The sequence below is a fragment of the Molossus molossus genome, unplaced genomic scaffold (assembly GCF_014108415.1).
Source record: "Molossus molossus isolate mMolMol1 unplaced genomic scaffold, mMolMol1.p scaffold_m16_p_11, whole genome shotgun sequence".
Lineage (NCBI taxonomy): Eukaryota > Metazoa > Chordata > Mammalia > Chiroptera > Molossidae > Molossus > Molossus molossus.
Window position 1 is genome coordinate 39,248,837 of NW_023425346.1, and position 10,252 is coordinate 39,259,088.

Genomic DNA, 10,252 nt, shown 5'->3' on the forward strand with positions numbered 1-10,252 from the left:
ATTTGGTTCAGATCCTACACATTCATTTACTGCTTAAGTTAAATGCAATTATTTTAGGTTGTTTACAACCAAGACTTTGTCTAGTTCACCTATAAAACGAACCAAGACTGAAAAATAGATTGAGAGTAACTATTACTGGATAATATATAATTTTAAAACCCACTTTTGTATACAGTTGGTTGAAGTGTAAATTTCTCAAAGTCTTATTTGTGATATGGATCAAATACCTTACAATTTGCATGTCTGATGATATTTTCCTTTTGGAAATATATCCTGAAGGAAAAAAAAATCATGAGACATTACAAGGATGTCAAATTTGCCTTATTTGAGATAGTGGAAAAAAAAAAAGAAAAAGAAATGACTTAAACGTCAGTCATTCAATTATAGATTATGTAGTCATTTTTATTGGCACAGAACAAGTTTGTGAAAGGCAAAACAAAACAGATGTTACCTGTGGTAGACATAATAATGGCCTCCACAGAGATGTCCACCCCTAATTCCTGGCAGCTGTGAATATAGTATTTTACATGGCAGATGCTACTTTTCAGAGGTGATTAAGGGTAACAACCTTGAGATGGGGAGATCACTTTGGATTACATAGGTATGTCCAATTTAATAACATAATTCTTTAGAAGTGAAGACTCTTTCCCAGCTGAGTCAGAGAGAGATTCAACGACAGATGTCTGAGAGATGTGACTCTGCTGACTTTAAGTTTGCAGGAAGGAGATCACAAGCCAAGCAATGTGGGTGGCCTCTAGAAGCTGGAAAAGCCAAGAACACAGATTCTCCCCTAGAGACTTCCGAAAGAAACACAGCCCTGCCAACACGTTGATTTTAACCCAGTGAGATCCAAATTGGACTTCTGGCCTAGAGAAATATAAAATAATAAATATGTGGTTTGTTATGTTTCTAGACTTGCAGTAATTAGCTATGGCAGAAATATAAAACCAACACAATGCCAATTACTAAGAATAATCTGATAAGGTGTATTTTGTATACTGAACAATATAGTACACAAAATATATATTCTGTTTAACTGTAATACCTCACACATCACAACAGTTTTGTGGTTATTATATTTCTAACATAGTGGTGTCTCAAGATCTGATTCAGTTGTCCCTCTCTAAATATGTGAAATATCTTTAAGATAATACGGGTAGGGTGTAGATGCTTCTTTATCCACCCACCTTATTATTTTGATCTCCTACCAGAACACATCTCTGCATGTGTGGGTAGTGCTAGACTAATATGGGCTCCTGCTGCTGGAATGAGGCCACAGTGCACACAGACTGGAGCTGCATCAACGTAGACACCAACTGTCTAAGTAGGCATAACTTTTAGAAATTGTCCTTTATTTTTCTGTTTCCAACAGTCTCTTCTGCTGACTAATTGGACCAAAAATGAAGAAGGCAGTTCTTTCTTCTTTGTTCCCTGAAACTTGTTTGTACTCAACTTTGTTTTTCCATAGGGTCTTAGGCTGCGGTAGCAGAGTACCATTGCAGGGCTGTGTATAAGGTTACGCAGCTTGTAAACAACAGGAATTTATTGCTCACAGTTCTTGGAAGTCCAAGATCAAGGTATTAGCGGATTCTCCGTCTGGTGAGGCCCTGCTTCCCAGTTCAAGACTTACCATATGTCCACATGGTAGAAGGGGCAAGGGGCCTTCTGGGTCTGTTTCTGGAAAGGTACTAATCCCGTTCATGAGAGCTCCATGCTTATGACCTAATTAGCTCTCAACAGCCCCACATCAAATCATCACATTTGGTGTTAAGATTTAAGACATGCATTTTGGATGGACACAAATGCAGGACAATACAATTCAAGTAAAAAAAAAAAAAAGTGACTCCTACAGTTCATCAAAAGAATACAGTGTACTTACCAGGTATTATTTCTACATACTTGATTTCTTATTTAATCTTCACCGTATTCTGATGAGTCACATTTATTGCCATTTTAAAGATATATTCACTGATACTCAGATTAAATGAACTGTGTAAAATCCCTCAGCTGGTAAAAAAGGTTGGATTCAGAAACAGATATTTGAGGGTTCTAAAATCTGTGTTCTAACTCACCTTCTGTCCAATATGTCCAAAGCAATGCATAATGTACAACAATGTACTCTGTACAAAGATGTTAAGATGAATAAGATTATGTTCTACTATAGAACTTCAAAACTAGAGCTCAAATGCAGTAAAAAGTAAAATGGCATAAAAGCTAATGATTCCAGACTTGTAGTTACAAGTGTGTGATTCACACCCCTCGTCACCTTTCTACTGTGCTCCGCTCCACTCCTCCAGTAAGGTCCTGTTCATGCACCATTCTGCTTTTGCCTTTTCAACATAGGCGTCCCGAGTACTCAAACTTCTTGTTTTTCTTACTCATTAATGAATTACTGTGTGGTTTCTAAAACTAATTTCACCTTTCTTCAAAATCAAAATTTAAATAAATTCAACAGAACTTTAAGAAATTATCTATACACTTCTTCACGAAGGACTGCACCTCTGTCATATGAAGTCAGGCTGGTTCTGCTGTTGGTCCTGCCTGCTCCCTGTTGTGGAGCTATGACATGCTTTGCACCTTCCTGGAAGAGTGGGCTCCTTCTTATCTAAGAAAAACAGACTTCTTGAGACAATTCTATTTCTTTCACACCCACATGGAGGGAGAATAGGAATGACCAAGTGCTGGTTTATTTCAAATATTTTCCAGATTATTAGATGCAAATTCTTCTTGTACAATATTCCATTGTCATTTTTAAGTGAACTCGGCAAAGCTAAGGGCTCTGACTCATGAATGTTCACTTTCTTCCTGGATTAAGTAGGCAGTCACAGGAAAAATGTCCAATGACTCAAAGTTTCTATGACTGTGTTCAGTTTTTTCCCTTTTGCAAACCACTCTGAGTACCAGTGGAAGAAATAATGATGTGCTATGTGTCCTTCCTGTCATTCCTATGCAAACAGCACACTCTTCAGGATTTGTCCCCTTTCAGAGATATTCCAGGTTATCAAAGTCCTCTGATCCATTTCCTTATTAAAGGAAAAAATTATTTCTTCTTGTGCATTTACCTTGAGAAAGTTTATAACAAATAATGCATATTAAGCAGAATAAATATCATGAAAATTAGAGAATGCTAGGTGAATAGACTCATTGCAAATTATCTGGAACCTTGAACTGCCCTTCGATTGAGTTACCTTGTATGCAGCTAATTATATTTTGATGAGTTTCAATAAAAATCCAGGGAATAGTGCAGCCTTATCATCAACAGATATATTACTCTGCTTGGTAGAGTATATAGAGAAAAAGAATGTATCTTACTTTTTCTTCATGTCATTAAGATCTTAAAATTTGTTAAATAAATACTGTTAAAAATGAAATACCTAACTTTGCAAAGAATCCTTGGAAATAATGACTATTACCTTTAAATCATATAACTTTCACATTGATGGATGCTTTTTTCACCACTAAATTTCCAACAACTTAGATTGTTGGAACTTGAACTGCACACTAGACCAGACATTGCATTTCTAGCCCAGAAAGATAAGCTTGCATCATTTTTCTGGTATAATTAGTTAAAATTTCACATGGATCATCACATACAAAATTCAAAACACAAAATGCAGACTATAAAGTCTGGCCCAAAGAATAATAACTCGGGTATTTATTGCACCAAAAACGAAAAAGGAAGACATTGTGAAAAAATTTACCTTATATATTCAAGAACATAAAATATAGATTCAATGAATTTAATTTCATAAAAGAGGAAAACTATACCATAAATTTCTTTGGCAATAATAAGGGAAATCCTTCTCCAATTGTCTTCAGAAAATCCAGTAATTTTCAGATTTTTAAAAATTGTTGATTTCTATATATTTACACTTCTCAAACAACTACATTTGAAGTAATTCGTTTCATTTAGTACCACTTTTTTTCTTTTTTGAGAAAGTGCTGCAGATATAGCAAATACTCTAGCCTCTGCAAATTAAATGTCTAATTAATGACCCAATAAATACTAGCCCTTCCCTCTCTCTCCTGCCCCAGAATGCAAAGAAGCCATGTTTCATTAGGTTCTCCTCCCCTAGCATTCCTAGGAGTCCCTGAAGAATGCTTACATATTGTGCCAGTTCAGCCTCTTTGTCTTTATAATCCCAGCCAGTCATTCTCTTCTAATCCTCCTCTCCGCTCCATATCGGTGGCATACTACCACCACAAACCACCAATGCAGCTGGAATCTTGAAGCCTCTTGAACCAGAGTTCAATTCAGCAGAAAGCAGGTAAAAACACACTAGACTACTTAAGAAAAAACATTGCAGAGGCTTGGGGATCAGAAAATAACAGAAACTCAGGGGAAAAGCTTTAACAGGATACTGGGCATCACAGCTTCTACAGTCTATAGATTTGTCCATACCAAGAATAGTTACAGACTATTTTTGTTCTGCAGGACTACTGTTGCCATATTTTCACACACCAGCCTTCTCAGATGCTCCAACTTTCTTGGGGCCCAGCAAGAGGAAAATCAATAGTGCACCCCTCCCTGATTGTCTCAGCAAAACTTTGATTGTAGTTCTTAATTATATGATAACAATTTTGTCTCTGAAGTAATACGTTTTGACATTAATACACTGAACACTATATTCTTCATTATTACAAATCTCTCTAGTTCACAATAAACTAGGGTTTGATTTTCGTATATTGTAATACATACATAGACTTATTAGAGAGAGGGGGGAGGGAGGGAGGAGAAAAAGAGAGAGAGAAAGAAAGAGAGAGAGAGAGATTTTCTTCTCCAAAGTATAAACTAGGGAATCCTGATTTAGCCATGACAGAATAACTGTGCTTTGCCCTCCTAGATTAAATGACTAGAAAAATAAAAGGAAAAACTGTTTTCAGAGACTGGACAATGGGCAGTCCAGTAATGCGATCCTGAGAAACAATTAGGTGAGCCCTAATACATAATTATAACTTGAGGCTGATGACATTTCCCCTGCTAATACAGTTCATATTCTGAAAAGAATGTTCAAAACTTTTGAAGATATTTTTTATAAGAGGGACACAGCAGGAATGATAAGCAGAAGGAAATGATAATTTCAAGTGTATCGATCAATATTTATGAAAACCGAAATTACTCTAGAAATGTAAGGCAGAACAGAATTCGATAGAGGGAATTACTGCCTATGTCACGGTTGGAAGAACTGTGAGAGTGTTCAGGAAAAGCCACTGCTGGATCTTAGGAAATTGGCAGTGGAGGATGGCAGGAATCCACCGTCGATCACCACAGCCATCTACAGCACTAAACTGGATGCTTTTCAGTAGGATCTTGAGAAGATTTCACACCTGTCTATTGCAGCCACGAGGACAAGATGGTTCCTACTTCTCCTTGTCTTTCCAGGTATTGAGCAAGTACCTTTCACGGATGGCATCTAACCAGGACTCTGGTGGGAGCAGGGATTCTTGGAAATGCACGTCCAAGGCTTCCGACTGCCGTAAAAACAGGAGAGTATAGACACTCCGACGCAGTATGACATGCAAATTTAAGACTGCTTTTTTCATTCAACAAATAGCTTCTGACTACCAACTTACAACACACAAGGTACTTCACTGGGCTCTGGGAGGAGGACTCGATAAATTGATACCTTTCCTCAAAATATTGTAATTTAGAGGCAAAGATCAGACTTGTAGTATATACTACAGTTGCATGTAGAAAAGTATATGGTTAATGCCAAATCTGTAATGTAAATAAAATGATCAGAAAATAAGAAAAGCATTAATGGAGGTCAAATTTTATGTTATTCAATTGTTAGCATAAGCAGCTTGGAGTTAACAGAAGAGAAGGGAACCAGATTGGCTGGGCCTGATTGAGTCTGAAAGTTATACTTAGTCAGGCTTAGGTCTGAAAGTTACAGCTTTAGACACCCAGGGGGATAGCCAAATTCTCGCCAAGGGGATTAATCCCCCTCTTTCCGGACCAACCTTCCAATCTCCCCAGGGAACCACCATTCCTTCCTGAATATTACCACAGGAGACCCACTAGAGGAGAAAAGAATTCCTCTGCTGCGTGCATGCACAGAAGCCAAGATGGCAAACATCAAAGGAAGGTCTCTATCCTGGGAATAGAATCAGATTGGACAAGTGACACAGAACCCCAGAAAATTTAGGAAAGGGATTGACAGGGGAGGACCCAGCACAAGTCCCAAAGGAACTGGAAAGAGATTGGTTAGTTCAAAAGAAAAGCATCTCTCTCCCAATCCCCAAGTAACGTAATCAAAGCTTAACCCATCTGGGCTTTTACTCATAGGCTCGCCCTTTGTCTACTTGTCCTCTCTCCATAGCAGTCATGCGGGACTGGCAGCCGTGTGGGCCCACGGGCGGGTTCCGGGCACAGGCCTAAGTGCAGCAGCACAATGCTGACCAGAGCACAACCAGGAACAGAGGTTAAGCCAGCCTGACGTGGACCGAGACTGAGCTGGAGTAAGCCATGGTGGGCACTAAACTGAACCGTGGCAGCTTCCGACAGCCTGCTGCTGATGGGTGATGGCACAGTATCTCTGGACCCTGGCCCTTCTGGGCTTGGTGAAGACAAGGCTGGAGTTCTTCCCCAGCAGGACCGAGCTGAGACATCTGGTCGTGGATGAGATATTGGACACCTGGAGACATTCCTTTATTTTTACTTCAATAAATCTTACCACTACACCTCGTCCTCCCAGGCATGGAGCTCCAAAATGCTTTTCTCTGACTCCATGGAAGAATCCCATTTCCACCAGCAACACGATTAGCTTTTTTTAAAAAATTATGTTTTCCCCTTTATTGATTTTAGACAGAGAAGTGAGAGGGAGAGAGAGAGAGAGAAATATCAATGATGAGACAACATCGATTGGCCACCTCCTGCATGCCCTCCACTGGGTATCGGGCTCACAACTTGGGCATGTGTCCTGACCAGGAATCGAACCCGTGACCTCTTGGTGCATGGATCGATGCTCAACCACTGAGCCACACCGGCTGGACTTGATTAACATTTTAAATTAATAATCCTTTTAGTAGTATCTGTATTGCAAGAAACATTTGCCATAAAATATATAAATCTTAATTAAGCATAATTCACTGCAGGTGACATGTTTTCCGTAAGATGGTTGAGCCATTGCTGACAGAGTTTATAGGTGAACTGGATCTTGGAGATTCCCCCCTTCAGAGTCCTGACTTTGGTTGTGCACACGAAGGACTTCACTTTGTCAATTCACTCAGGGATTAATATGTCCCAGGGTCTGACTCACACAAAGCAACAGATAACACATACATAGATAAACCAGAAAGCCAATGTTTTCATTTGCAGTGAGTGACTCATCTAAACAGATCACTGAGGCTGGTTGTGTAAACAGGACATAGCTTTTTGATAGGAAAAGCTAGTGCCCAAGAGTCATTTTAAGACTCAGCTCTCCTCAGACCCAGTTGTACAATTGCTGAAGCAGCGTATCATATCCACTGAATAGACAGAGAAAGAATCCTTGCCTTAGAACAGTGCATTGCAATACTGACAAACTCTTTTGCAGAAATGTACTTTCTACACTTCCACGTAACACTTGCGTTTTTGATTGCCAGAAGCATGGAATAATTTCTGAGGTTTTAGTCTATTGTGTATCACTGAACTGAAATTCTGATAGACATCTGCCTGGTGATCTTTGGTGACACCCTGTACTTCTTTATAAAACATCTATTGTGAGTTAACTCTGCAGGTGGCTTAATGTTTTAATTTTATGTTGATTATTGTTAGCTACGGCATCAGAGGGTGACATTTCCAGCTGGGTCCCACATGCCATGGGTGTGCCTCATTCACCATTTGGTGATACCAATACATTGACTTCAACTAATACAGACAGTTAATATTTGTAATTATAACCATAAATAGCTTCTGAATATTTGGGGATTATTTTGAATAAAGTTATACATCATTCAAGTTACTTTTGTATTATCTTACAAAAGGAACACACTGTTTTAACAGTCATACAGATGTCAAAAATTGCTCTCATTACTCAGAGAAAAGTGACACCATCTTGTAAAACATTATTTTTATCTCAGCAAAGGTTTAAAAACAATTTCATTCTGATCCTCAGCCTCCTAGTCTACTGAAACTCTCCTTTCATATGTAGTGATGTAGATTTCTATTTTAAGTTGCTAACAGTTTGTGATTTTTGTCCCTTTCTGTATTTGCAATGATAATTGGCTAATTAGAGAGTTGATCATTCACAAAAAACACAGCACCGTTCAGAAGCTTGCTTTGGATATGCAAATGTTCTTATGTATCAAAAGGGATTATTTTTTAATGTTTTTTTTCTCCCAAAACTCAAGTGTTACTGTTTTTTCTTGTCTTCACTTCTGAAAGGTCATCAATGACATTTTTAAAAACACACCAAAAAAATAAACTGTGATTAATTTGTTTTATGAACTTTGCACTTTTATGTTTGTGTACATTTTAAAAATGTGCCACTATCATTTATTTATGCATAAAATCTTGGCTCAACCAACTGTGGCATTAACATTCAGTTTTATCTTTACATGTGGTCATTAGCACATTAAGTTTTTAAGAATTATAGAATCTCTTTTAGAAATGTTCATGTGTTCATGGGAAAGGTACATTTACTCAAATAATATAGATTTAGAATATACTTTTGCAAACTAAATAGGACATTAAGTGAACCATGTCTATCTCTTGGCCCCATATTCTAAGGCCATGTGAAACAATGTTTTTTTCTAAAGCAAAAAACACAGCAAATCCAAGATCTTTTGTTTTAATCATTTCTCAAATAATTTCTTCTGTTTCCATGTTAATTTTCTCCAAGTAACTATTACTCTTACGGCAATATAATTTATTTTTTATACCAGTCTGTCATTTGTTATGAGCTCTCTCTGTGTAGTTTACAGATATTATTTTATTTGACCCTTGTATAAACTTCATTAAATATTAACTGCAATCTTACAGATGAGGAAAAAGAAGCATAGAAAACCTGAATAACTTACTGAGGTTATACAAATAATAAGCAGCCAAACTAGGAACTAAGCCTATGGTTGTCTGATTTCCAAATCTGTGTTCTTAATCTTTTTGCTTTAACCAAACACTACGGCAAACCAGTTACTGAGATGGAAGAGGAAAAAAAAAATGTATGCAACAATGGCTTAAGGAATTAGTTCAGTGGCTGAAACTATGATATTTCTTAGCCTTCTCTCCTGTTTGTCCATATTGAGTCTCTTCTTAGTGATTTCTTCTATATGGAAGGTCAAGTCACTTGGACCAATAATCTTGGCCACAGCTTTTTGGATTGTGTTGGGTATTTGACCCATGTATCCTACATAAAGGCCAGTTTATAGCCTAGAAAAAGCCTAGCCTAAAACTTCATTCCATAGGAATGGGGATGTTGACTTGTGCCGTTTATAAAGTCTCTCTTAGTTTGAATGGAGAAGTACAGAGATATTGTCAGTTAGTGGCCCCAACAGGAAGCCACTACCTCATTACAGAAGCAGAATCTAAAAGGTGTCTAGAAAGGAGCAAAAATAAAGAGCAACTAAGTAAAAAATAATGGTGAATCCACAGGAGACATCAACAAATTTCTGCTTCTGAAGGGTCTTTCATTATGATCTGCTTTCTAGAGGACTCTAGAGAAGAGAGCAGAAAAATTAAGGCAGCTACCAAGAAAGCAAGTTCATGAGCTCTTACCCACCTCCTTTAATTCCTGATGAATGTTCCCATCTTCTTTGTTCGGTTGAACCATGCTAGGTTCAGTTCCCAGCAGTATTCCCTACAAGTTTTGTTATGCATATCTCCTACCCCTCTGACTATAAAGTGGATAGGACAAAAATGATGTGATAGTTCCTGGCAAATGGTAGGTCATCTAGAAAAATTACTTAAATTTCCATGTAAAACAAGAAATTCTACACTGGGGTTCCTGCTCAACATTCATCTCAGCTCCGCTATTCAGCCTTCTTCTTCATTCTCACTTCCGTCCTCATTTCTCCCTCCAGTGACAGCAGAGAACTCGAGTTTCCTGCAGTTCAGTTATCTCCCGAGAGTTCCTGCTGGGCTCTGCGCTTATCAAGGACTATTCCCTTTCACACAGAATCTAAAGAGGAGGATGCCAGTGGGCCTATACACCTCACATCTCCTTTTATAAACTTCCTAATCATCCTTTAAACTCATTTTCTGATGACCCCCAGCCCCAGGTTTATTTACTGTTTTCGCATTGTCCAGTATAGCATACTTTTCTGAGGACTA

The 10,252-nt window shown here is 38.1% G+C and overlaps 1 long non-coding RNA gene across 1 annotated transcript; it reads right to left on the reverse strand.

Annotated features, from left to right (window-relative positions):
* Nucleotides 1-666: 666 nt before the first annotated feature.
* On the reverse strand, nt 667-9,955 carry LOC118624961. The gene is made up of 3 exons (XR_004958582.1): nt 9,702-9,955; nt 5,329-5,472; nt 667-867 (listed from the first exon to the last, which is right to left on the reverse strand). It is a non-coding gene; the product is annotated as an uncharacterized LOC118624961 (long non-coding RNA).
* Between the last annotated feature and the right edge of the window lie 297 nt (nt 9,956-10,252).